The sequence below is a fragment of the Helianthus annuus genome, chromosome 10 (genome assembly GCF_002127325.2).
Source record: "Helianthus annuus cultivar XRQ/B chromosome 10, HanXRQr2.0-SUNRISE, whole genome shotgun sequence".
Lineage (NCBI taxonomy): Eukaryota > Viridiplantae > Streptophyta > Magnoliopsida > Asterales > Asteraceae > Helianthus > Helianthus annuus.
The window spans coordinates 167,831,323-167,857,986 of NC_035442.2; the positions used below are offsets into that span (position 1 = coordinate 167,831,323).

The window sequence follows — 26,664 nt, forward strand, 5'->3', positions numbered from 1 at the left end:
GAGGGCCTCTTTCGGGTGTATTAGATCTATAGCGCGACAACGTACAGCTAGGTCAGCATGTATCTTGATGCAGCAGAAGCTGTCGTTGCCTAGCACCTCCAGGTCAGCATATATCTGGATGCAGCAGAGGAGGTACACGACTTTTTTTTGGAGAAGATTTCAGAATCAGATCAAAATTGTGTGTATCGGGACACATACAAACATTCAAATAGAAATGAGCTAATTCCAAGTGACTATCTTTCTTGGGGTCATGTACAATTTTAGTTCTAACAGACAGACAGCCAAGATATCCCTAGTTGAAACAACAGTATAAAGACCCAAAACTTCAGATTTTGGCAATCTATCAACGCAAGAATTAAGGTCATTAAACCATACACCACTAATGTGTTCCCCACTCATATTCAGTTCATTTAAGTTTATATCACATTGGTAAGTTGATTAGTTCATGCTTTTTGCCTACTGGTACATCATATAATGAAGCTGCTATCACACTTAAGCAATTTATTATTCAAGTTCAGTGTGACAGTCTAACTTGCTGATGTACTATCATTTCTCCTTTTCACACAGTGATAACTCATTTTTGATTTTCTAATTTTTTTATGTTTTTGATTTTTCAATTTTTTTGTGTTTTTGATTTTTAAGAAAAGCAGTAAATTATTTACAAAAATTCTTATGAAAAACCAGTTATTCAGGATTCCTCATCTGTAACACCCCAAAACTCGAACTATTTAGTTGCTAGAATGTTACTACATCTAAAAGAAGGAAATGTAATAACTAGGTTATTAAACCTAGTTAAATGCTTTGTTAAAACAAATAAGGATATGAAGTTGGGTTAAGTATGAACAAGGGACAAACATGAGGGGTTGAAAATGGGCAAAGAGAAAGGCAAAATATAAAACAAAAATTAAAAATCATAAAAGCCCATTCTGGGCGTATGTGTGTGTTCGAGCAGAGGAGAAGAAAAGAGGGGGAGCCCTCTCAAACCCTAAATCACAGAATCAGAGTGGAATTCAAGATTGAATCTTGTGCATGGACCTAAATACACGATCATCTAGCCCTAACAAACACATGGTAAGTTGTAATTTTGGATTTGATGATGTTTGTATGAATTGGGTTATGATCAAACTATGAAATTGTATGAAATTGTGCATGTAGAGGTGTTAGAATCACCATTTAGATTATGTGTTATGAACAGGTTCAATTAATTTGATGATTTAAAGTGAAACCCACAATTATGAATGAAAGTGGCGACATGGGTGTTCTACCCATGTCCAATTCTTGTTTGATGTACTTGTTCCTAGCTTGAAATAGGTTATGTGATGTTAGTCTAGGGTTAATTCTATGAATGGAATGTGATTTTGAGCACTCTCTTAATGATTGGAATTTAGAAGGAGATGACTATGCCTAAACTAGTTGTAAACTATGCATAGTAGGTTGTATGCACACCAAGTGTTTGATGAAATGCTTAACTAGTGGTAATAGATGATATTGTGTCCGTGAAGAGTGTAAATTCCTAGCATAATGAGTTGGTTGTGTTAGTGTTAGTAAATATGCAAAAAGGAAGGTGTCTTGAGCGAATTTCATGTTTCAATTATAATAGTTATGTAATCGGTAAAAGATGGCATCTTTGAGGTCCATGAACCTTGTTGTTATAAATGATACATATTATGTGATTCATTAGTTTGGTAAACATGAAAGTAATGTGTTGTAAGGGATGACATGTAGAATCTTAATCGAAAGCATTGATGCTAGGACCATGTTTCAACGATTAGTCTAAATGTGAAAAGGTTAGGTGGATAGGATCACAAGTACGTGTGTTGATATTGAATGCTCGGAAGTCAACATGACATGAAAGCCGATTGTTGATGTGATTAATTACCATTGGCTTGTGGATTAACATTCACGTGTATGTAAATGATAATGAAGGATAGGCCCTCGGAAATGTGGACTTATACCTTCGGAGTTAGCAAGACAAGGGAAGCGGTATATCAAGTAAGAAGCATGGGGTCTATGAGGTAAGTGAATTTTGGTTCACTTCTTAGTACGTATAATAAATGTTGATATTTATGAATATGGTTTTATCTCGTAAGATTATGTATCCATCAGAAAATACTAGGTTAAGTAACCTTTTAGTAAGACAAAGATTGTCAATTAAGTAGAAAGCAAATGGGTGGATTTAAACGGGTCGAATAATGTGCACAAGTAATGTATTGTTAATGAAATTCGGGTAGAATAAGGTCCCGAGGTAGGGACTTTTAGTTAGTAATGTAAGGAATAAAATTACATATAATTTAGGATTAAGCTCCAAGTTGTTCGGATGCAAAAAGAATGAGTTAAGAGAATTTTTGCCTTAAAACAGGATGTAGAACTGGGCACCACCGTAAGCTACGGTGCTCACCGTAGCTTACGGTGGGTGCTGGTCTTTTCTCTTCTGCCGTAAGGCAGTCTCTGGTCACCGTAAGCTTTTTGGAGCTTACCGTAAGCTACGGTAGACGCCGTAGCTTACGGTGGAGCTCTGGCGCCCCGCGTAGGAAGTAGACAAGGCTGTCGCGGCCCGCGACAGACCTTGCAGCTGGCAAATTAATTTTGTTTGTTTGTTTTGTGCGTGGAACTAGTTGTAAATGCTTTTCAGGGCCTCTTAATTGTCGTATATGCTAATTTTAAATAAAGTGTTGGTTATGGGCCTTCGTTTCCCCACAAGGTACTCTAGAATCCCAATTAAGAGGCGTTTAGGAAGCGTGGTCACGAGTAATATGTGCGGGTAAGAATGTAAGGGATTGAACTAAGTTTTGCGTTATTTAATTTTATTTACACATTATGCATATGGAATAAATTACCATCCAATGGTTGGAACTTATAGGTGTTAATGATGAGAAGTAAGAAGGCATGCTAGGTCATATGTACATGGTTTAATTGTATGGAAGCTCGTGATTAGCATACCTTAGTAAACTTAGGAATGATTTAAGTGTTATAACGGAGTTGTAAGTTTGTATGGGAGTATGTAATCATGTGTGGAGGTTCATGTTTATGTATATACATATGTATTTGTGCCTATGTTTGAAGTAAGATTCAGTGTTTATGAGCTACCGGAACCTGTGTATATGTTTGTGCAGTTTGACCAAACTGAAGAATTAAGTTACTAAACCATTGTTTTGAGCATGAAATGAGAATGCAGGTATTCTGTTAATGTCATTCTCAAGGTTAAAGGATTTTTGGAATGCTCGAATGCACACGGAAAGCATATTCATGAGGATTCGTATGGGAAGATGGAACGCGAACTGACCACTGATTATGTATGACTAGTTTAGGAATGATGTCATTAAATCTAACCGATGCATATGTATGTGGTGAATGCAGGTGACGTGGACTTAGCATCATTATGAAGAAAAGAAGGTTTGAAGACCGAGTCAGGAGCGAGGGTTGTACGGGAAGGATCGGTCACATAGTTTGACAAATATAGGTCCTGAAGCATTAATATAATAGAACGTGGTAAATCCTTTTTAATGAGTGTATGACATTCTGTATTTGAACCTCCCTGTAAGTATTATGTTTATTACCAGAACGAAATTTTGGGTTCATATTTTCCGCTGTGTCGTATCTTTTAGTTATTACAAGTTAGTCTTACAGGGAATTGTTCATAATACGAACGGGTCATGCCCGATTTTTGTTAAATAATAGTATGATAATATCACATTTGGGATTAGAAATTTTGGGCGTTACAAGTTGGTATCAGAGCCATGGTTTGAGGGAAATCAAGTATGTGGAGGTAAATACTTGAACTCAAACCATAGTGCTCTTGTGACAAGGGACCCGTACAATCCAAGACTCGATAAAAATTTAAAGGTAGAAGCTAATGTAAGTGTGTATTTAAGCATGTATATATATATAAAAAAAACTAACAGTATGTTATGTGAAGGGTAAGCATAGTTGTTGGAGAGGATGATCCACGAGTACCGTCTTGGACTGACACCAAGGCACATAGTAAGATAAATTGATTCCAGGTACGTATATTTAATATGTGTAAGTACCTGTAATGGTAAAATTTAGCAAGTGAAAGAAAAAATTTTAAGTAAAATGTAATAATGGAATGATAATGAAATTTTGAAAATGTTACACGTGCCGAAACTTAATTCTTCGGACATAAGGTGGCGATTACACGAAGACACGAAACTAGTATGCGGATTGTGTACCTGGCCAGTACACAAGAAACATATGACGTTCGTGAGACCGTGATAATTGTTACAGGTATGTTCGCTAGATCTAGGTAGTAGGTGGACGTGGGGGTGAAGAGGAATGTAAGACTTTCAGAAATGAAAGTATGAATGATGTGTTAGAATCCGCGAGACAGATTCGAAACATGAAAGGAATGAAAGCATGAATGATGTGCTAGAATCCGCGAGACGGATTCGAAGCATGAAATGAATGAAAGCATGAATGATGTGCTAGAATCCGCGAGACAGATTCGAAGCATGAAATGAATGAAAGCATGAATGATGTGCTAGAATCCGCGAGACGGATTCGAAGCATGAAAGGAATGAAAGCATGAATGATGTGTTAGAATCCGCGAGACGGATTCGAAGCATGAAAGGAATGAAAGCATGAATGATATGTTAGAATTCGCGAGACGGATTCAAAACAAAGAAAGAATAAAAGTAGGAATGAGATGATATAAACCGCGGGACGGGTTCGAAACATAATGAATGATAAGAAAAGAAAAGAAAAGAGGATATTATCCAAGTTATGTCTTAAACTTATATATATATATACACAAATACGTTTGTATGCAAGAATGGTTAAAGGGACAAATGAGTCATGCGGGTCAAATGGTAATCGCCATTTAAATCCGATATTTAATGTTTTGGTTTGTTAAGTTTTATACTTATAGGTGAGCTTGATGAATGGGCACGCAATGTCGCTAATTGGAAAGAAAGGACCATCGTAAGGTATGAATAACAAATCAATGAATTTTGCTTACATTAGGTATGTAAAAATAGGGTTATACTTTTAATAGGAGCTTATGACTCAACTAGAGGCGGATGTGTCAGAATAGGATAATTGATACGCATATGTAAGAATGAAATTACAAATTAGACTTCCAGAAGTCAAACGCAATAAAATGATAAGTAACAAAACAAGTAATAAAAGAATGGATAGAGCAGTCTGGTCCATTAAGTAAGTAAATATAAAACTTTGAAAACGGTTGATGTGGCAAGAAGTTTTAGTTGTAAGAAATAAACCTTAGATAAAATCAAGCATGAGATATGTTAATACTCGACTCTAGGGAGTCAAAGGAATAACGGGTTATGACCCGGGCGGAAGGCTTATGTTTTAATGGAAAAGACAAGTATACGTGAGAAGCACTAAAGCATGAAACAATGAAATTGTATGCATGCTTGAATCGACAAGAAGTACAAACGCGTGCTTCGTTGTGTGTATTTATAATAAGAAAGAAGTGATAAATTGACTTTGAAAAGTCAAACTGCAGAAGTTGACAAATAAGCTAAACAATTGCAAGGGAACGGTTATGTATTGACCCGTCGTAAACGGGTCAAACAACGGAAGTAACATGTTAGGTAATGGTCATGTATTGACCTGTTTAAACAGGTTGAACGTACTAATGTTTTGAAGAAAAAAAAAAGAAAAAAAAAGAAATCGAGAAAGAATTAATATATAATCAAGGAGATGCAATAAACATTATGTCTGAACAAAGTTGAATGTATTGTGTGAGCCCCTAACCTTATAATAAGAATGACAGGGATCAGGACACGATGAACCTATCGAGGACAGTGAAAGAATGCTCGTGAGCGGAGGCTCATCACAAGGATGAATCAAGTTAAGTTAGAGATGGTATGAATGGTAACAAGGAGGTTCGAATCGCTTTTGCTTGTCGTAATATTGCGCCAAAATAGTAAGGTCAGTGAAGTGTTTAGCATCCGAAAATGAACATCCGCATGAATTTTTGATAGCGCAAATGTGACACAAAAAGGGAGGTCTGACTCTTATAGGTCAGCCAAGGAATGAATTTCAACTCGAACCTAATATCATCTAATTGTATGAATGCTAGTGCCTAATAAGTAATCTTTGGGACGAGATTAACCAATAAGTAGTAACCGTAAGTTAGGGCTAGTAGCCGTAAATCGCAGCGGGATCAAGACGAAAGTTCATGAGACCGGCTGATCCGGGCTCCGTCCCGGAACTCATAAAGGTGCGCATTAAACTTTAAAACCCATATATGAATAGAATTTGAAGATATAAATGTGTTAAAATATGATATTTGTACGAAAGAAGTCGGTTAAGTGGCGACTCGTTAAAGAAGGTCGCAAGGGTTTAAATTTTATTAATGATAAAGAGAAATACGAATATATATATGCATTGACCGTTATGAACGGGTCGGATGAAATATATGTTCGGTGTTTAATGAATGTTACGTACAAATCTAGATAGGATGATTTATTGAATGGGATGGAGAACGGATTTCTGGAAAAAAAAATGGTTTTAAAGTTATGACCTTACTTATGCATAAACCAATATTGATGAAGTAGGTTTCGGGGACGAAACCTTCTTTAAGGGGAGTAGATTTGTAACACCCCAAAACTCGAACTATTTAGTTGCTAGAATGTTACTACATCTAAAAGAAGGAAATGTAATAACTAGGTTATTAAACCTAGTTAAATGCTTTGTTAAAACAAATAAGGATATGAAGTTGGGTTAAGTATGAACAAGGGACAAACATGAGGGGTTGAAAATGGGCAAAGAGAAAGGCAAAATATAAAACAAAAATTAAAAATCATAAAAGCCCATTCTGGGCGTATGTGTGTGTTCGAGCAGAGGAGAAGAAAAGAGGGGGAGCCCTCTCAAACCCTAAATCACAGAATCAGAGTGGAATTCAAGATTGAATCTTGTGCATGGACCTAAATACACGATCATCTAGCCCTAACAAACACATGGTAAGTTGTAATTTTGGATTTGATGATGTTTGTATGAATTGGGTTATGATCAAACTATGAAATTGTATGAAATTGTGCATGTAGAGGTGTTAGAATCACCATTTAGATTATGTGTTATGAACAGGTTCAATTAATTTGATGATTTAAAGTGAAACCCACAATTATGAATGAAAGTGGCGACATGGGTGTTCTACCCATGTCCAATTCTTGTTTGATGTACTTGTTCCTAGCTTGAAATAGGTTATGTGATGTTAGTCTAGGGTTAATTCTATGAATGGAATGTGATTTTGAGCACTCTCTTAATGATTGGAATTTAGAAGGAGATGACTATGCCTAAACTAGTTGTAAACTATGCATAGTAGGTTGTATGCACACCAAGTGTTTGATGAAATGCTTAACTAGTGGTAATAGATGATATTGTGTCCGTGAAGAGTGTAAATTCCTAGCATAATGAGTTGGTTGTGTTAGTGTTAGTAAATATGCAAAAAGGAAGGTGTCTTGAGCGAATTTCATGTTTCAATTATAATAGTTATGTAATCGGTAAAAGATGGCATCTTTGAGGTCCATGAACCTTGTTGTTATAAATGATACATATTATGTGATTCATTAGTTTGGTAAACATGAAAGTAATGTGTTGTAAGGGATGACATGTAGAATCTTAATCGAAAGCATTGATGCTAGGACCATGTTTCAACGATTAGTCTAAATGTGAAAAGGTTAGGTGGATAGGATCACAAGTACGTGTGTTGATATTGAATGCTCGGAAGTCAACATGACATGAAAGCCGATTGTTGATGTGATTAATTACCATTGGCTTGTGGATTAACATTCACGTGTATGTAAATGATAATGAAGGATAGGCCCTCGGAAATGTGGACTTATACCTTCGGAGTTAGCAAGACAAGGGAAGCGGTATATCAAGTAAGAAGCATGGGGTCTATGAGGTAAGTGAATTTTGGTTCACTTCTTAGTACGTATAATAAATGTTGATATTTATGAATATGGTTTTATCTCGTAAGATTATGTATCCATCAGAAAATACTAGGTTAAGTAACCTTTTAGTAAGACAAAGATTGTCAATTAAGTAGAAAGCAAATGGGTGGATTTAAACGGGTCGAATAATGTGCACAAGTAATGTATTGTTAATGAAATTCGGGTAGAATAAGGTCCCGAGGTAGGGACTTTTAGTTAGTAATGTAAGGAATAAAATTACATATAATTTAGGATTAAGCTCCAAGTTGTTCGGATGCAAAAAGAATGAGTTAAGAGAATTTTTGCCTTAAAACAGGATGTAGAACTGGGCACCACCGTAAGCTACGGTGCTCACCGTAGCTTACGGTGGGTGCTGGTCTTTTCTCTTCTGCCGTAAGGCAGTCTCTGGTCACCGTAAGCTTTTTGGAGCTTACCGTAAGCTACGGTAGACGCCGTAGCTTACGGTGGAGCTCTGGCGCCCCGCGTAGGAAGTAGACAAGGCTGTCGCGGCCCGCGACAGACCTTGCAGCTGGCAAATTAATTTTGTTTGTTTGTTTTGTGCGTGGAACTAGTTGTAAATGCTTTTCAGGGCCTCTTAATTGTCGTATATGCTAATTTTAAATAAAGTGTTGGTTATGGGCCTTCGTTTCCCCACAAGGTACTCTAGAATCCCAATTAAGAGGCGTTTAGGAAGCGTGGTCACGAGTAATATGTGCGGGTAAGAATGTAAGGGATTGAACTAAGTTTTGCGTTATTTAATTTTATTTACACATTATGCATATGGAATAAATTACCATCCAATGGTTGGAACTTATAGGTGTTAATGATGAGAAGTAAGAAGGCATGCTAGGTCATATGTACATGGTTTAATTGTATGGAAGCTCGTGATTAGCATACCTTAGTAAACTTAGGAATGATTTAAGTGTTATAACGGAGTTGTAAGTTTGTATGGGAGTATGTAATCATGTGTGGAGGTTCATGTTTATGTATATACATATGTATTTGTGCCTATGTTTGAAGTAAGATTCAGTGTTTATGAGCTACCGGAACCTGTGTATATGTTTGTGCAGTTTGACCAAACTGAAGAATTAAGTTACTAAACCATTGTTTTGAGCATGAAATGAGAATGCAGGTATTCTGTTAATGTCATTCTCAAGGTTAAAGGATTTTTGGAATGCTCGAATGCACACGGAAAGCATATTCATGAGGATTCGTATGGGAAGATGGAACGCGAACTGACCACTGATTATGTATGACTAGTTTAGGAATGATGTCATTAAATCTAACCGATGCATATGTATGTGGTGAATGCAGGTGACGTGGACTTAGCATCATTATGAAGAAAAGAAGGTTTGAAGACCGAGTCAGGAGCGAGGGTTGTACGGGAAGGATCGGTCACATAGTTTGACAAATATAGGTCCTGAAGCATTAATATAATAGAACGTGGTAAATCCTTTTTAATGAGTGTATGACATTCTGTATTTGAACCTCCCTGTAAGTATTATGTTTATTACCAGAACGAAATTTTGGGTTCATATTTTCCGCTGTGTCGTATCTTTTAGTTATTACAAGTTAGTCTTACAGGGAATTGTTCATAATACGAACGGGTCATGCCCGATTTTTGTTAAATAATAGTATGATAATATCACATTTCGGATTAGAAATTTTGGGCGTTACAAGTTGGTATCAGAGCCATGGTTTGAGGGAAATCAAGTATGTGGAGGTAAATACTTGAACTCAAACCATAGTGCTCTTGTGACAAGGGACCCATACAATCCAAGACTCGATAAAAATTTAAAGGTAGAAGCTAATGTAAGTGTGTATTTAAGCATGTATATATATATAAAAAAAAACTAACAGTATGTTATGTGAAGGGTAAGCATAGTTGTTGGAGAGGATGATCCACGAGTACCGTCTTGGACTGACACCAAGGCACATAGTAAGATAAATTGATTCCAGGTACGTATATTTAATATGTGTAAGTACCTGTAATGGTAAAATTTAGCAAGTGAAAGAAAAAATTTTAAGTAAAATGTAATAATGGAATGATAATGAAATTTTGAAAATGTTACACGTGCCGAAACTTAATTCTTCGGACATAAGGTGGCGATTACACGAAGACACGAAACTAGTATGCGGATTGTGTACCTGGCCAGTACACAAGAAACATATGACGTTCGTGAGACCGTGATAATTGTTACAGGTATGTTCGCTAGATCTAGGTAGTAGGTGGACGTGGGGGTGAAGAGGAATGTAAGACTTTCAGAAATGAAAGTATGAATGATGTGTTAGAATCCGCGAGACAGATTCGAAACATGAAAGGAATGAAAGCATGAATGATGTGCTAGAATCCGCGAGACGGATTCGAAGCATGAAATGAATGAAAGCATGAATGATGTGCTAGAATCCGCGAGACGGATTCGAAGCATGAAATGAATGAAAGCATGAATGATGTGCTAGAATCCGCGAGACGGATTCGAAGCATGAAAGGAATGAAAGCATGAATGATGTGTTAGAATCCGCGAGACGGATTCGAAGCATGAAAGGAATGAAAGCATGAATGATATGTTAGAATTCGCGAGACGGATTCAAAACAAAGAAAGAATAAAAGTAGGAATGAGATGATATAAACCGCGGGACGGGTTCGAAACATAATGAATGATAAGAAAAGAAAAGAAAAGAGGATATTATCCAAGTTATGTCTTAAACTTATATATATATATACACAAATACGTTTGTATGCAAGAATGGTTAAAGGGACAAATGAGTCATGCGGGTCAAATGGTAATCGCCATTTAAATCCGATATTTAATGTTTTGGTTTGTTAAGTTTTATACTTATAGGTGAGCTTGATGAATGGGCACGCAATGTCGCTAATTGGAAAGAAAGGACCATCGTAAGGTATGAATAACAAATCAATGAATTTTGCTTACATTAGGTATGTAAAAATAGGGTTATACTTTTAATAGGAGCTTATGACTCAACTAGAGGCGGATGTGTCAGAATAGGATAATTGATACGCATATGTAAGAATGAAATTACAAATTAGACTTCCAGAAGTCAAACGCAATAAAATGATAAGTAACAAAACAAGTAATAAAAGAATGGATAGAGCAGTCTGGTCCATTAAGTAAGTAAATATAAAACTTTGAAAACGGTTGATGTGGCAAGAAGTTTTAGTTGTAAGAAATAAACCTTAGATAAAATCAAGCATGAGATATGTTAATACTCGACTCTAGGGAGTCAAAGGAATAACGGGTTATGACCCGGGCGGAAGGCTTATGTTTTAATGGAAAAGACAAGTATACGTGAGAAGCACTAAAGCATGAAACAATGAAATTGTATGCATGCTTGAATCGACAAGAAGTACAAACGCGTGCTTCGTTGTGTGTATTTATAATAAGAAAGAAGTGATAAATTGACTTTGAAAAGTCAAACTGCAGAAGTTGACAAATAAGCTAAACAATTGCAAGGGAACGGTTATGTATTGACCCGTCGTAAACGGGTCAAACAACGGAAGTAACATGTTAGGTAATGGTCATGTATTGACCTGTTTAAACAGGTTGAACGTACTAATGTTTTGAAGAAAAAAAAAAGAAAAAAAAAGAAATCGAGAAAGAATTAATATATAATCAAGGAGATGCAATAAACATTATGTCTGAACAAAGTTGAATGTATTGTGTGAGCCCCTAACCTTATAATAAGAATGACAGGGATCAGGACACGATGAACCTATCGAGGACAGTGAAAGAATGCTCGTGAGCGGAGGCTCATCACAAGGATGAATCAAGTTAAGTTAGAGATGGTATGAATGGTAACAAGGAGGTTCGAATCGCTTTTGCTTGTCGTAATATTGCGCCAAAATAGTAAGGTCAGTGAAGTGTTTAGCATCCGAAAATGAACATCCGCATGAATTTTTGATAGCGCAAATGTGACACAAAAAGGGAGGTCTGACTCTTATAGGTCAGCCAAGGAATGAATTTCAACTCGAACCTAATATCATCTAATTGTATGAATGCTAGTGCCTAATAAGTAATCTTTGGGACGAGATTAACCAATAAGTAGTAACCGTAAGTTAGGGCTAGTAGCCGTAAATCGCAGCGGGATCAAGACGAAAGTTCATGAGACCGGCTGATCCGGGCTCCGTCCCGGAACTCATAAAGGTGCGCATTAAACTTTAAAACCCATATATGAATAGAATTTGAAGATATAAATGTGTTAAAATATGATATTTGTACGAAAGAAGTCGGTTAAGTGGCGACTCGTTAAAGAAGGTCGCAAGGGTTTAAATTTTATTAATGATAAAGAGAAATACGAATATATATATGCATTGACCGTTATGAACGGGTCGGATGAAATATATGTTCGGTGTTTAATGAATGTTACGTACAAATCTAGATAGGATGATTTATTGAATGGGATGGAGAACGGATTTCTGGAAAAAAAAATGGTTTTAAAGTTATGACCTTACTTATGCATAAACCAATATTGATGAAGTAGGTTTCGGGGACGAAACCTTCTTTAAGGGGAGTAGATTTGTAACACCCCAAAACTCGAACTATTTAGTTGCTAGAATGTTACTACATCTAAAAGAAGGAAATGTAATAACTAGGTTATTAAACCTAGTTAAATGCTTTGTTAAAACAAATAAGGATATGAAGTTGGGTTAAGTATGAACAAGGGACAAACATGAGGGGTTGAAAATGGGCAAAGAGAAAGGCAAAATATAAAACAAAAATTAAAAATCATAAAAGCCCATTCTGGGCGTATGTGTGTGTTCGAGCAGAGGAGAAGAAAAGAGGGGGAGCCCTCTCAAACCCTAAATCACAGAATCAGAGTGGAATTCAAGATTGAATCTTGTGCATGGACCTAAATACACGATCATCTAGCCCTAACAAACACATGGTAAGTTGTAATTTTGGATTTGATGATGTTTGTATGAATTGGGTTATGATCAAACTATGAAATTGTATGAAATTGTGCATGTAGAGGTGTTAGAATCACCATTTAGATTATGTGTTATGAACAGGTTCAATTAATTTGATGATTTAAAGTGAAACCCACAATTATGAATGAAAGTGGCGACATGGGTGTTCTACCCATGTCCAATTCTTGTTTGATGTACTTGTTCCTAGCTTGAAATAGGTTATGTGATGTTAGTCTAGGGTTAATTCTATGAATGGAATGTGATTTTGAGCACTCTCTTAATGATTGGAATTTAGAAGGAGATGACTATGCCTAAACTAGTTGTAAACTATGCATAGTAGGTTGTATGCACACCAAGTGTTTGATGAAATGCTTAACTAGTGGTAATAGATGATATTGTGTCCGTGAAGAGTGTAAATTCCTAGCATAATGAGTTGGTTGTGTTAGTGTTAGTAAATATGCAAAAAGGAAGGTGTCTTGAGCGAATTTCATGTTTCAATTATAATAGTTATGTAATCGGTAAAAGATGGCATCTTTGAGGTCCATGAACCTTGTTGTTATAAATGATACATATTATGTGATTCATTAGTTTGGTAAACATGAAAGTAATGTGTTGTAAGGGATGACATGTAGAATCTTAATCGAAAGCATTGATGCTAGGACCATGTTTCAACGATTAGTCTAAATGTGAAAAGGTTAGGTGGATAGGATCACAAGTACGTGTGTTGATATTGAATGCTCGGAAGTCAACATGACATGAAAGCCGATTGTTGATGTGATTAATTACCATTGGCTTGTGGATTAACATTCACGTGTATGTAAATGATAATGAAGGATAGGCCCTCGGAAATGTGGACTTATACCTTCGGAGTTAGCAAGACAAGGGAAGCGGTATATCAAGTAAGAAGCATGGGGTCTATGAGGTAAGTGAATTTTGGTTCACTTCTTAGTACGTATAATAAATGTTGATATTTATGAATATGGTTTTATCTCGTAAGATTATGTATCCATCAGAAAATACTAGGTTAAGTAACCTTTTAGTAAGACAAAGATTGTCAATTAAGTAGAAAGCAAATGGGTGGATTTAAACGGGTCGAATAATGTGCACAAGTAATGTATTGTTAATGAAATTCGGGTAGAATAAGGTCCCGAGGTAGGGACTTTTAGTTAGTAATGTAAGGAATAAAATTACATATAATTTAGGATTAAGCTCCAAGTTGTTCGGATGCAAAAAGAATGAGTTAAGAGAATTTTTGCCTTAAAACAGGATGTAGAACTGGGCACCACCGTAAGCTACGGTGCTCACCGTAGCTTACGGTGGGTGCTGGTCTTTTCTCTTCTGCCGTAAGGCAGTCTCTGGTCACCGTAAGCTTTTTGGAGCTTACCGTAAGCTACGGTAGACGCCGTAGCTTACGGTGGAGCTCTGGCGCCCCGCGTAGGAAGTAGACAAGGCTGTCGCGGCCCGCGACAGACCTTGCAGCTGGCAAATTAATTTTGTTTGTTTGTTTTGTGCGTGGAACTAGTTGTAAATGCTTTTCAGGGCCTCTTAATTGTCGTATATGCTAATTTTAAATAAAGTGTTGGTTATGGGCCTTCGTTTCCCCACAAGGTACTCTAGAATCCCAATTAAGAGGCGTTTAGGAAGCGTGGTCACGAGTAATATGTGCGGGTAAGAATGTAAGGGATTGAACTAAGTTTTGCGTTATTTAATTTTATTTACACATTATGCATATGGAATAAATTACCATCCAATGGTTGGAACTTATAGGTGTTAATGATGAGAAGTAAGAAGGCATGCTAGGTCATATGTACATGGTTTAATTGTATGGAAGCTCGTGATTAGCATACCTTAGTAAACTTAGGAATGATTTAAGTGTTATAACGGAGTTGTAAGTTTGTATGGGAGTATGTAATCATGTGTGGAGGTTCATGTTTATGTATATACATATGTATTTGTGCCTATGTTTGAAGTAAGATTCAGTGTTTATGAGCTACCGGAACCTGTGTATATGTTTGTGCAGTTTGACCAAACTGAAGAATTAAGTTACTAAACCATTGTTTTGAGCATGAAATGAGAATGCAGGTATTCTGTTAATGTCATTCTCAAGGTTAAAGGATTTTTGGAATGCTCGAATGCACACGGAAAGCATATTCATGAGGATTCGTATGGGAAGATGGAACGCGAACTGACCACTGATTATGTATGACTAGTTTAGGAATGATGTCATTAAATCTAACCGATGCATATGTATGTGGTGAATGCAGGTGACGTGGACTTAGCATCATTATGAAGAAAAGAAGGTTTGAAGACCGAGTCAGGAGCGAGGGTTGTACGGGAAGGATCGGTCACATAGTTTGACAAATATAGGTCCTGAAGCATTAATATAATAGAACGTGGTAAATCCTTTTTAATGAGTGTATGACATTCTGTATTTGAACCTCCCTGTAAGTATTATGTTTATTACCAGAACGAAATTTTGGGTTCATATTTTCCGCTGTGTCGTATCTTTTAGTTATTACAAGTTAGTCTTACAGGGAATTGTTCATAATACGAACGGGTCATGCCCGATTTTTGTTAAATAATAGTATGATAATATCACATTTCGGATTAGAAATTTTGGGCGTTACATCATCCCGTTGAGTTCGACTAAGTGTTCAAAGTGAGCCCTGTCAAATGCTTTAGTATAAAGATCTGCCAGGTTATCTTCTGTGTCGACTCGATGTAATTCAATCAGTCGCTTTTCAGCACAATCCCGTATAAAATGATGACGTATGTCAATATGTTTTGTGCGACTGTGATTCACGAGAATATTAGTTATTGAAATAGTGGCATTATTGTCTATCATAATAGGAGTACGAGTGAAATCCAAACCGTAATCGTGCATCTGCTGTTGTATCCAGAGAACCTGAGAGCAGCAGCTTCCAGCAGCAATATATTCAGCTTCACACGTAGATGTAGACACACAGGATTGCTTCTTGCATTGCCAAGACACGATCCTGCCTCCTAAGAACTGACAACCACCTGTTGTAGATTTTCTGTTCGATTTGCATCCTCCAAAGTCTGAGTCAGTGTAAGCAACAAACGTCAAATCACTATCAGCTGGATACCACAACCCAAGTTTAGGTTTCCCCTTCAAGTAACGAAGAATCCGCTTCACTGCTTTCATGTGTGACTCTTTAGGATTCGCCTGATATCTGACACACAAGCATACGGCAAACATGATGTCGGGTCTTGAAGCAGTCAAGTACATTAGAGAACCAATCATTGCCCTGTATTGAGTAGGATCAACGTCTTCAGTACTTTCATGATCTGGGCCAAGATTGTGATTTTCACATATGGGTGTGTTGGAAGTAGTGCAATCATTCATTTTGAACCGACTCAAAATGTCATACACATACTTTGTTTGATGAATAAACATCCCATCCGCCTTCTGTTCAACTTGTAATCCCAGAAAGTAAGACAGCTCACCCATAGCACTCATTTCGAACTTGCTCTTCATCACCTGCTCGAACTCTTTACACATGCTTTCATCTGATGACCCAAAGATGATGTCATCCACGTACACCTGTACCAGCAGAAAATCTTCCTTCTTCCTCTTGATGAACAGTGTACTGTCAATCTGACCTCTTTCGAAACCATTCTTAATCAGATGTGTAGACAGTGTCTCGTACCACGCCCTGGGAGCTTGATGTAACCCATATAAAGCCTTATCAAGTTTGTACACTCGATCTGGATAATCTGGATCAACGAACCCATCTGGTTGTGAGACATACACCACTTCTTGGACTTTCCCGTAAAGAAACGCACTCTTCACGTCTAGTTGGTAAACTTTGAAGCCCTTGAAAGAAGCAAAAGCTAGAAACAAACGAATTGCCTCCAACCTCGCCACTGGTGCAAACACCTCATTGTAATTTATCCCTTCTTTGTTTGTCACTCATTTGTGCTTCACTATTTTTGTTAGGACAGCAGCTAGCTACATGTCCCTTTATGTGACACCTGAAGCACGATCTCCTTTTCAAAGACTTCTTAGTAGGAGTCTCTGAGGTAGATCCTTTATCGGAAGGTGATGATGCCTTGGAAGAATTTTGTTCAGTTTGCTTAATTTCATATTTTTCTTTGTTCTTATTTTTTGCAAACTCTACATTGGATTCTTTTTCAATAACAGCGGTTTCATTTTTCATATCACTACCTTGAACAAAATTAATCTTTTTAACAAAAGTTTGATTTTTGCTCTTAGGAGGTGAATTTTTCTTTTTCAAAGATTCCCTGTTATTGTTCTTCCTAGCATCACCACTCTCAGACCCTTCACCTTGACTTGATGTAGATCCGAAACTACTTGGTGCGGTTGACATATAGGCTGCTAGCTCTTCTTCATCAGGGAGGAAAGAATAGTCATGACTAAGAGGAGGTGGGACTTCATTAAAGCCCTGGAAGCCCACAGTGGTCTTGTCATTACTTTTCTTTAACCCACCCATCATGTGTTTCATTACAAAAGACGAATCTCTGAATTGACTTAATTTCTGTTCAAGTTCAATAATTTTGAGTTGTGCATCTGACAACTCTTTGCATTTTTCAGAAATCTCTTTTGTTTTCTCAGCCATCATTTCGTGAGCTAAGTCTATTACTTGAAGTTTTTCGTTTAATTTGCATGTTAAAGCTTCGATTTCACTTTCATAACCTTTTATCTTCTTCAAGTATAGAGATTCATTTCTTTTAGCAAAAAAGTTTGACTCTTTTATGCTAGACATCTCGCTCACCAGACTTTGATTTTGAGTTGACAACCTGTCAACCTCACCCTGTAGTTCACGACATCTTAAACATACAGAATTAGATTTTACCTCTTCCTCATGAACTTCTGTAGTTTCATCAGCAATAACCTGTTCAGCTTCACTCTCTTTCTCGACTTCAGCATCCACCTTTTCTTCAGCATTCTCCACTTGAGATTCAGCATCACTCACAGTAGTTTCAGCCTCATGAACTGGCACTATTTCTGCCATGAATGCCTGAGTGACACTTTCATTTCCCTGATATCGCTTCAGTAATGCATCCCACATATCCTTTGAATTTGTGTACTTTGAGAAGGTATGCTTGATGCTATCAGGTAAGGATGTCTTTATTGCAGCTAAAGCTCTCTTTTCAGCCTCGTAGATCTTTTTATCATCCTCTTTCATGTTCACGTAGTCCGTTCTACGTGGTCTGCCCTCAAAATTATGTACTGGGTTTACGTACCCATCTTCAATACATACCCACATGTGTGCATCCTGAGATTTAATAAAGGATTTGAAGCTGTCCTTCCAAGTAAGATAGTTCTCCACCTTCATCATCTTAGGAGCATTCAAGTTGGTCATGTTCGACATTTTAAACGAAACAGACTGACAAAACCGTACAAAATATCTCCGAAAATAGTGGTTACCAAATTACACCTTTAGAATCGTCTCGAAAAGACGAATCCAATTATATATAATGTCAAAAACCGATTTCGAGATTTTCCAATCACACGAATTCAACGGTGCAGACGGTTTCTTTAAATGAGTTACGGTTCACTTTCTATTTGCAAAACACTGAAAATTTTCCTACGCTTGCCAATGGAAATTGCACCACTTTTAAATTTGCTGGTTTTAAATTTGCTGCTAAATTCGCTGGTGAACCAGGTTAATTTCGCTGGACAACTGTTAAATTCGCTAGGTTATGCTGTTAAATTCGCTGGGTCACTTAAATTTGCTGGTAATTATGCTGGTCTATTTCACTGATCAAGTTCGCTCAGATTAATTTCGCCGGTAACCAGTTCGCTATTATAACGACTGGTAAAATCGCTGAAACCGTGATAATTTCACTGTGGAAAATTACACGATTACCAAAATCGCCTTTGGATTTAAGTTCGCCGATCACCGAGATATAGGGTCTCAAATTCGCTGATCAGTCAGCAAATTTGTTAAATTTGCTGATGCTGCAAATTCGCTGGGCTGCAGATTTGGAAATTCAATCTTCACAAAATTCAGCAGATTTCGTATCAATTTCCTGCAAAATCGAACAAGCAAATCAACAGACTTTTGACACAAATTTAATGAATCTAATGAAGAACACGAAGAACAGTCTTCGAATTCCAGCCAAATATTCTTCAAAAACAACCAAAAATTGTCCCGAAAACCTGCAGATTAGCCAAATCAAACAAACAACTGATCAAACCACCAACAAATTCGCAGAATATTATCAGAATTAAAAGAAATTTTCGAAACCCTAGTTTCAGGTTTCTAAATTTCGAAAATTTTAAATCGTAATTCTCAAGAATCCTAAAAACTCCCTGTTTCTGCAGAACACAATTCTGAAACCGAGCCTTCAAGAGCCCAATTCCTAATAGCATCGATCTTAGCAGGATCCACGTGTATCCCCTTTTCATTAACAGTATGCCCCAGGAAGTGTACTTCTCGAATCCAGAAATCACACTTAGAAAACTTCGCGTAAAGCTGCTCCTTCCTCAGGAGCTCCAAGATAAGACGTAGATGTCGCTCATGGTCCTCCTCGTTCTTGGAATAAATCAAGATTTCGTCGATGAAAACAATAACAAAGTCGTCGAGATACGGTTTGCACACGCGGTTCATAAGATCCATGAAGACCGCGGGTGCGTTAGTCATTCCGAACGGCATAACCCAAAACTCGTAGTGGCCATACCGCGTTCGAAAAGCTGTCTTTGGTACATCCTCCTCCCTGACTCGTACCTGATGATAGCCCGACCTTAAGTCGATCTTGGAATAAAAACTCGACCCTTGCAGCTGGTCAAACAAGTCGTCAATGCGTGGTGAAGGGTAGCGATTTTTTATTGTCACCTTGTTGAGCTCACGATAATCTATGCACATCCGAAAGGACCCATCCTGTCACACCCCAACCGATGGCGGAAACATCGGGATGAGACGTACAAACTGCTCAAAGACATCATAACACTAAATGTGACAATATAATTAAGTTCCATTTATTAAAATTTCAAAGTTTCATACATTGTCATGAAAGGAAATAACAACCATTAAACATAGTTTATTTCAAAGGTGGGTTTCTAGGCCATCCTATTTATTTCTTCAAATCTTGACTTCCTCATCCTGCAGTATGCATTTAAAATAAAGTCAACAAAACATGTTGGCGAGTATACAAGTTTGAATATAGTATAATATGTTTGAAATAGTTTAACATGCTCAAATCCACGTGACTACATGAGTTCATATTAACAGTTATACTCGTAACGATGAAATCTATGTATTCAAACCAAAGTTTAACGCAATTAACATAGCCTAACCCTAGAAGGGTGGTAACATGAGTAACATAGAATAAACCTAACACCCATAATATTATGGGAGGGGCGTTTCTCAACCTACAGCGCTGCCATTGTTAGGGGAGGCTTGCAAAGTTAATGAACACACAGTCATAAATGTTTAACAGTAGCATAACGTGATTAACATGAGTCAAATAGATTCACATGAAATGTGGATTGAGGGTGCAAAAATGTTTAACATAGTGTGTTTTGATATAGAAATGCATACTACACCCAAAAGTGTAAAATAGAAAATGGGTCGTGTATACTCACCTTAGGTTGCGTTGCGTTTTCATGGAAAAGATTAAGAACAGGAGATTGCCCAAGAGTATGTGCACAAGAGATTTACCGTATTAATTTTGAGGATTTGTTAAATATTGGGAATTTAGAGATTATTTAAATAACAAGGCCTTTATAAAAATAATATTAACATTTCTAAAATAGCAATCATATGTCTCATATTTTGTATTTAATGAAATATATGACAATTTATTTATAAATAAATGAGTAAAATAAATATTGATTTTTATATATTATTATAATAATATTATTGATTTTACCCAATATATTATAAATACTATTACTAAAATTCTGGATTTTATATAAATAATAATTCTGATTAATATTAATAATATAGATTAATAATTCTGATTTAAAATAATAAATCTGATTATATATATATATATATATATAAAATAACAATTCTAATCTAAATAAATAGTAAGTCTATTTATTATATAATAATTCTGATTTAGATAAAATAAAATAATAATTCTGATTATATAAAATAATAAATCTGATTAATAATTCGGATTTAAATGATAATTTAAATAATAATTCAGATTATTATAAAAACAATAATTCTGATTATTATAAAAAACAATAATTCTGATTATTATATATATATATATATAATGATAATTCTGATTATTGTAAAATAAAAATTCTGAATTTTAAAATATAAATTCTGATTTAATAAAATAATAATTCTAATTTTAAAATATAAATTCTGATTAAAATAATAATTCTGAATAAAATCTGATTAAATAAAAAGTAATAATTCAGATTTTAAATAATAAATTTAATAATAATAATTCTGAAAATTCCTAAATAAATCTGATTTATTTTGTTAAAATTCTGATTATGTAATAATTCTGTTATATAATTTAAGATTTAAAAATAAATCTGTTTAGTAATATTTCTGATAATATTAATATATAATAATAATAATAATAATAATAATAATAATAATAATAATAATGTTAATAATAATAATAATGGTAATAATAATAATAATATTACAGAACTGAATATATAAAAGAAATAGGAATTCGGAAACGAAATCGATTTACCGGCGATTCGACTGTCTTCTCCGGCGATTCGCAGCGGCGAAGGTGGTGATCGGTGGTTCTCCGGCGGTGGTGCAGGATTCCGGCGACGAAGGTGGTGGTCGGAGGTCCGGCGAGGGTGCGAACGGGTCGGTTACGGTTTGTTTCGGGAATCGGGTGCGAAGGGAACGAATGATGATGAGTTAGTCGGGTATATATAGGAGATGAATGACAGTTACGATCATGAAAGGTCGACGGTTTCCGGCCATTAATTCAATCGGAGAAGACGATCAGTTTGGCGGTTACTTTATTTAAATTCGGCACATTTAATGTCATGTTAAATACGATACGGGTTCAAGGTATGTCGGATGTGGCATGCCTGGCCGAGTGGTTGAGTTGTTGTTTGTTATCCGAGAGGTCCCGGGTTCGATCCTGGTTCCACGCGGTTCAACCCCCTTTTTTTTACAAACAGTTAATCTGACTAACTGGGTTAGTCACTAACTGAGTTTTCTAACTCAGTTAGTGCTGCCCTTTGATAAAATTAACCTGGTTAGCTGATTTAACCAGGATTTAGCTAACCAGGTTAGTTTAACTAACCAAAATACTCAAAAATCATAAAAAAAATTCAGTTTTAAATATCTATTTATTTAATTTTAATTATTAGTTTACTTATTTAAAATATTAATAAAATAACATAAAAATTATTTTAACCCAAATTTTGATATTTTTACCGAATTAACGTATAAATTCTCGATTTTTGTACGGTTTAGGGTAATCTCTTGGCAATGATGAATTTGAGAGCTGAGATTAAGATGTATTTTCACTATTTTTACGTGTTTAACATAGTTTAACATGTTATCAATTGTTTTGACAATACATAGTATTCAAACACAAATATGAATAAAATAATGCACTTTCATTATGATTTCAAGTCTCGAGTACAATTTGGGAATAAAACCAAATACCACAAAGGTACAACTTACAAAAATAGAAAGTACAAGTAGACTTGCCAAAAATGGAAAGATTGAAAATACGAGGTGTCACAGTCTCCCCTACTTTAGGAGATTTCGTCCTCGAAATCTTAAAGAGAAAGGACTGAATGAAGAGTAAAGTAATGGTCACAACATGGATGAGACTTTAATCATAATGTTTTTGTTTAGGAAAATTGATTTCATGTATGCATCACATAGCACATTGTTTTTCACATAATTTGTCAAATAGTTTCACATAGAATAACATAGCATTGCACATAAGATAACATGATGTTACACATAGAATATCATGTATGATGAAAGCAAGATAAATTTAGTTTGTTCACGATGGAGTAATTATTAATTGTTTTAGATTGTGATAATAACGTGATTCGTGTTCCCAAACTTGAAATGAAGATAACGCTCAAATGTAAATCACATAATAATTGAGATAACATAAAAAGAGATTTATCATAAAAATATGGATTGTCACGGAACGTAACATAAGACTATTCCAAAGTGAATCGAAATCCTTTTCGAATTAAGAAGACGTGCTTTGGCCTAATAGACAAATACTCTCATCGAGGAGCGACTAACGATATTTGTCCTTCCAGTTACTACACGTCCTTAATCGATTGGGAAAATCGAAACTTTGGCGAGATTGAAAATCAAGGAATGGGACTAGTTAACAAGATGCGAGTTTCACCTCTAACTTGATAACATCGTACCCTGATGTGGTTGGTACTCATCCAAAGATGAGGGTCCACTAGAATATGAAATGGAAACTCCCATCAAGGTTTGGATGTCACTCCTAACTTGAGGGTAGGTTTCGTGCAAAAATCAAATTTAAGCTGAATGAAAATCATCACCAAATATGGGAATCACCCCTGTTTTGATGACTCATTTCGATTGTGTTACATGAGTGTCTTCACAGCTTCCATGTGTGTATTGTGTTAGCCTTAGGAAAGGCTTGTATATTAGAAGTCCAAAAGAATAGAGGGAAGCAAGGAAGAGAGAAGGGAATATTGTCTTAAACGGCAAATAAATGAGAAAGCTCCTAAACTATAGACTAGGTAAAAACATTCCTACTTTTCCTAATTCCCTATAGTTATGGCTCTGATACCAATCTGTCACACCCCAACCGATGGCGGAAACATCGGGATGAGACGTACAAACTGCTCAAAGACATCATAACACTAAATGTGACAATATAATTAAGTTCCATTTATTAAAATTTCAAAGTTTCATACATTGTCATGAAAGGAAATAACAACCATTAAACATAGTTTATTTCAAAGGTGGGTTTCTAGGCCATCCTATTTATTTCTTCAAATCTTGACTTCCTCATCCTGCAGTATGCATTTAAAATAAAGTTAACAAAACATGTTGGCGAGTATACAAGTTTGAATATAGTATAATATGTTTGAAATAGTTTAACATGCTCAAATCCACGTGACTACATGAGTTCATATTAACAGTTATACTCGTAACGATGAAATCTATGTGTTCAAACCAAAGTTTAACGCAATTAACATAGCCTAACCCTAGAAGGGTGGTAACATGAGTAACATAGAATAAACCTAACAATACCCATAATATTATGGGAGGGGCGTTTCTCAACCTACAGCGCTGCCATTGTTAGGGGAGGCTTGCAAAGTTAATGAACACACAGTCATAAATGTTTAACAGTAGCATAACGTGATTAACATGAGTCAAATAGATTCACATGAAATGTGGATTCAGGGTGCAAAAATGTTTAACATAGTGTGTTTTGATATAGAAATGCATACTACACCCAAAAGTGTAAAATAGAAAATGGGTCATGTATACTCACCTTAGGTTGCGTTGCGTTTTCATGGAAAAGATTAAGAACAGGAGATTGCCCAAGAGTATGTGCACAAGAGATTTACCCTATTAATTTTGAGGATTTGTTAAATATTGGGAATTTAGAGATTATTTAAATAACAAGGCCTTTATAAAAATAATATTAACATTTCTAAAATAGCAATCATATGTCTCATATTTTGTATTTAATGAAATATATGACAATTTATTTATAAATAAATGAGTAAAATAAATACTGATTTTTATATATTATTATAATAATATTATTGATTTTACCCAATGTATTATAAATACTATTACTAAAATTCTGGATTTTATATAAATAATAATTCTGATTAATATTAATAATATAGATTAATAATTCTGATTTAAAATAATAAATCTGATTATATATATATATATATATATATATATATATATATATAAAATAACAATTCTAATCTAAATAAATAGTAAGTCTATTTATTATATAATAATTCTGATTTAGATAAAATAAATAATAATTATGATTAAATAAAATAATAAACCTGATTAATAATTCGGATTTAAATGATAATTTAAATAATAATTTTGATTATTATAAAAACAATTCTGATTATTATAAAAAAACAATAATTCTGATTATTATTATTATTATTATATATATATATATAAAATGATAATTCTGATTATTGTAAAATAAAAATTCTGAATTTTAAAATATAAATTCTGATTTTAAAATATAAATTCTGATTAAAATAATAATTCTGAATAAAATCTGATTAAATAAAAAGTAATAATTCAGATTTTAATAAATAAATTTAATAATAATAATTCTGAAAATTCCTAAATAAATCTGATTTATTTTGTAAAAATTCTGATTATATAATAATTCTGTTATAAAATTTAAGATTTAAAAATAAATCTGTTTAATAATATTTCTGATAATATTAATATATAATAATTATAATAATAATGTTAATAATAATAATAATGGTAATAATAATAATAATAATAATAATAATAATAATAATATTACAGAACTGAATATATAAAAGAAATAGGAATTCGGAAACGAAATCGATTTACCGGCGATTCGACTGTCTTCTCCGGCGATTCGCAGCGGCGAAGGTGGTGATCGGTGGTTCTCCGGCGGTGGTGCAGGATTCCGGCGACGAAGGTGGTGGTCGGAGGTCCGGCGAGGGTGCGAACGGGTCGGTTACGGTTTGTTTCGGGAATCGGGTGCGAAGGGAACGAATGATGATGAGTTAGTCGGGTATATATAGGAGATGAATGACAGTTACGATCATGAAAGGTCGACGGTTTCCAGCCATTAATTCAATCGGAGAAGACGATCAGTTTGGCGGTTACTTTATTTAAATTCGGCACATTTAATGTCATGTTAAATACAATACGGGTTCAAGGTATGTCGGATGTGGCATGCCCGGCCGAGTGGTTGAGTTGTTGTTTGTTATCCGAGAGGTCCCGAGTTCGATCTTGGTTCCACGCGGTTCAACCCCCTTTTTTTTACAAACAGTTAGTCTGACTAACTGGGTTAGTCACTAACTGAGTTTTCTAACTCAGTTAGTGCTGCCCTTTGATAAAATTAACCTGGTTAGCTGATTTAACCAGGATTTAGCTAACCAGGTTAGTTTAACTAACCAAAATACTCAAAAATCATAAAAAAAATTCAGTTTTAAATATCTATTTATTTAATTTTAATTATTAGTTTACTTATTTAAAATATTAATAAAATAATATAAAAATATTTTAACCCAAATTTTGATATTTTTACCGAATTAACGTATAAATTCCTGATTTTTGTACGGTTTAGGGTAATCTCTTGGCAATGATGAATTTGAGAGCTGAGATTAAGATGTATTTTCACTGTTTTTACGTGTTTAACATAGTTTAACATGTTATCAATTGTTTTGACAATACATAGTATTCAAACACAAATATGAATAAAATAATGCACTTTCATTATGATTTCAAGTCTCGAGTACAATTTGGGAATAAAACCAAATACCACAAAGGTACAACTTACAAAAATAGAAAGTATAAGTAGACTTGCCAAAAATGGAAAGATTGAAAATACGAGGTGTCACACATCCTTCTTCTTCACAAACAGTACTGGGGCTCCCCAAGGCGAAGAGCTAGGTCGGATAAAACCCCTATCCAACAGCTCTTAGAGTTGATTCGACAACTCCTGTAACTCTCCTGGCGCAAGACGATAAGGAGCACGAGCAATCGGGGCTGCTCCTGGCGCAAGGTCGATCTGAAATTCCACCTGACGATGTGGAGGTAAACCAGGGAGTTCTTCAGGAAATTCATGAACCACTGGAAAATCCTCGATCCTTCTCTCATCAGACTGCGAGTCAGAAACAAGAGCTAA

At 35.3% G+C, this 26,664-nt stretch overlaps 3 long non-coding RNA genes across 3 annotated transcripts; all 3 read left to right on the forward strand.

Annotated features, from left to right (window-relative positions):
- The first annotated feature begins 941 nt into the window (after window positions 1-941).
- Window positions 942-3,550, forward strand: LOC110883429. Its single transcript, XR_002560463.1, has 3 exons — window positions 942-1,071; window positions 1,927-2,015; window positions 3,358-3,550. It is a non-coding gene; the product is annotated as an uncharacterized LOC110883429 (long non-coding RNA).
- Window positions 3,551-6,817: 3,267 nt separating this feature from the next.
- Window positions 6,818-9,426, forward strand: LOC110883427. Its single transcript, XR_002560462.1, has 3 exons — window positions 6,818-6,947; window positions 7,803-7,891; window positions 9,234-9,426. It is a non-coding gene; the product is annotated as an uncharacterized LOC110883427 (long non-coding RNA).
- A 3,268-nt stretch (window positions 9,427-12,694) lies between these two features.
- LOC110883426 lies at window positions 12,695-15,303 on the forward strand. Its single transcript, XR_002560461.1, has 3 exons — window positions 12,695-12,824; window positions 13,680-13,768; window positions 15,111-15,303. It is a non-coding gene; the product is annotated as an uncharacterized LOC110883426 (long non-coding RNA).
- Window positions 15,304-26,664: the final 11,361 nt, after the last annotated feature.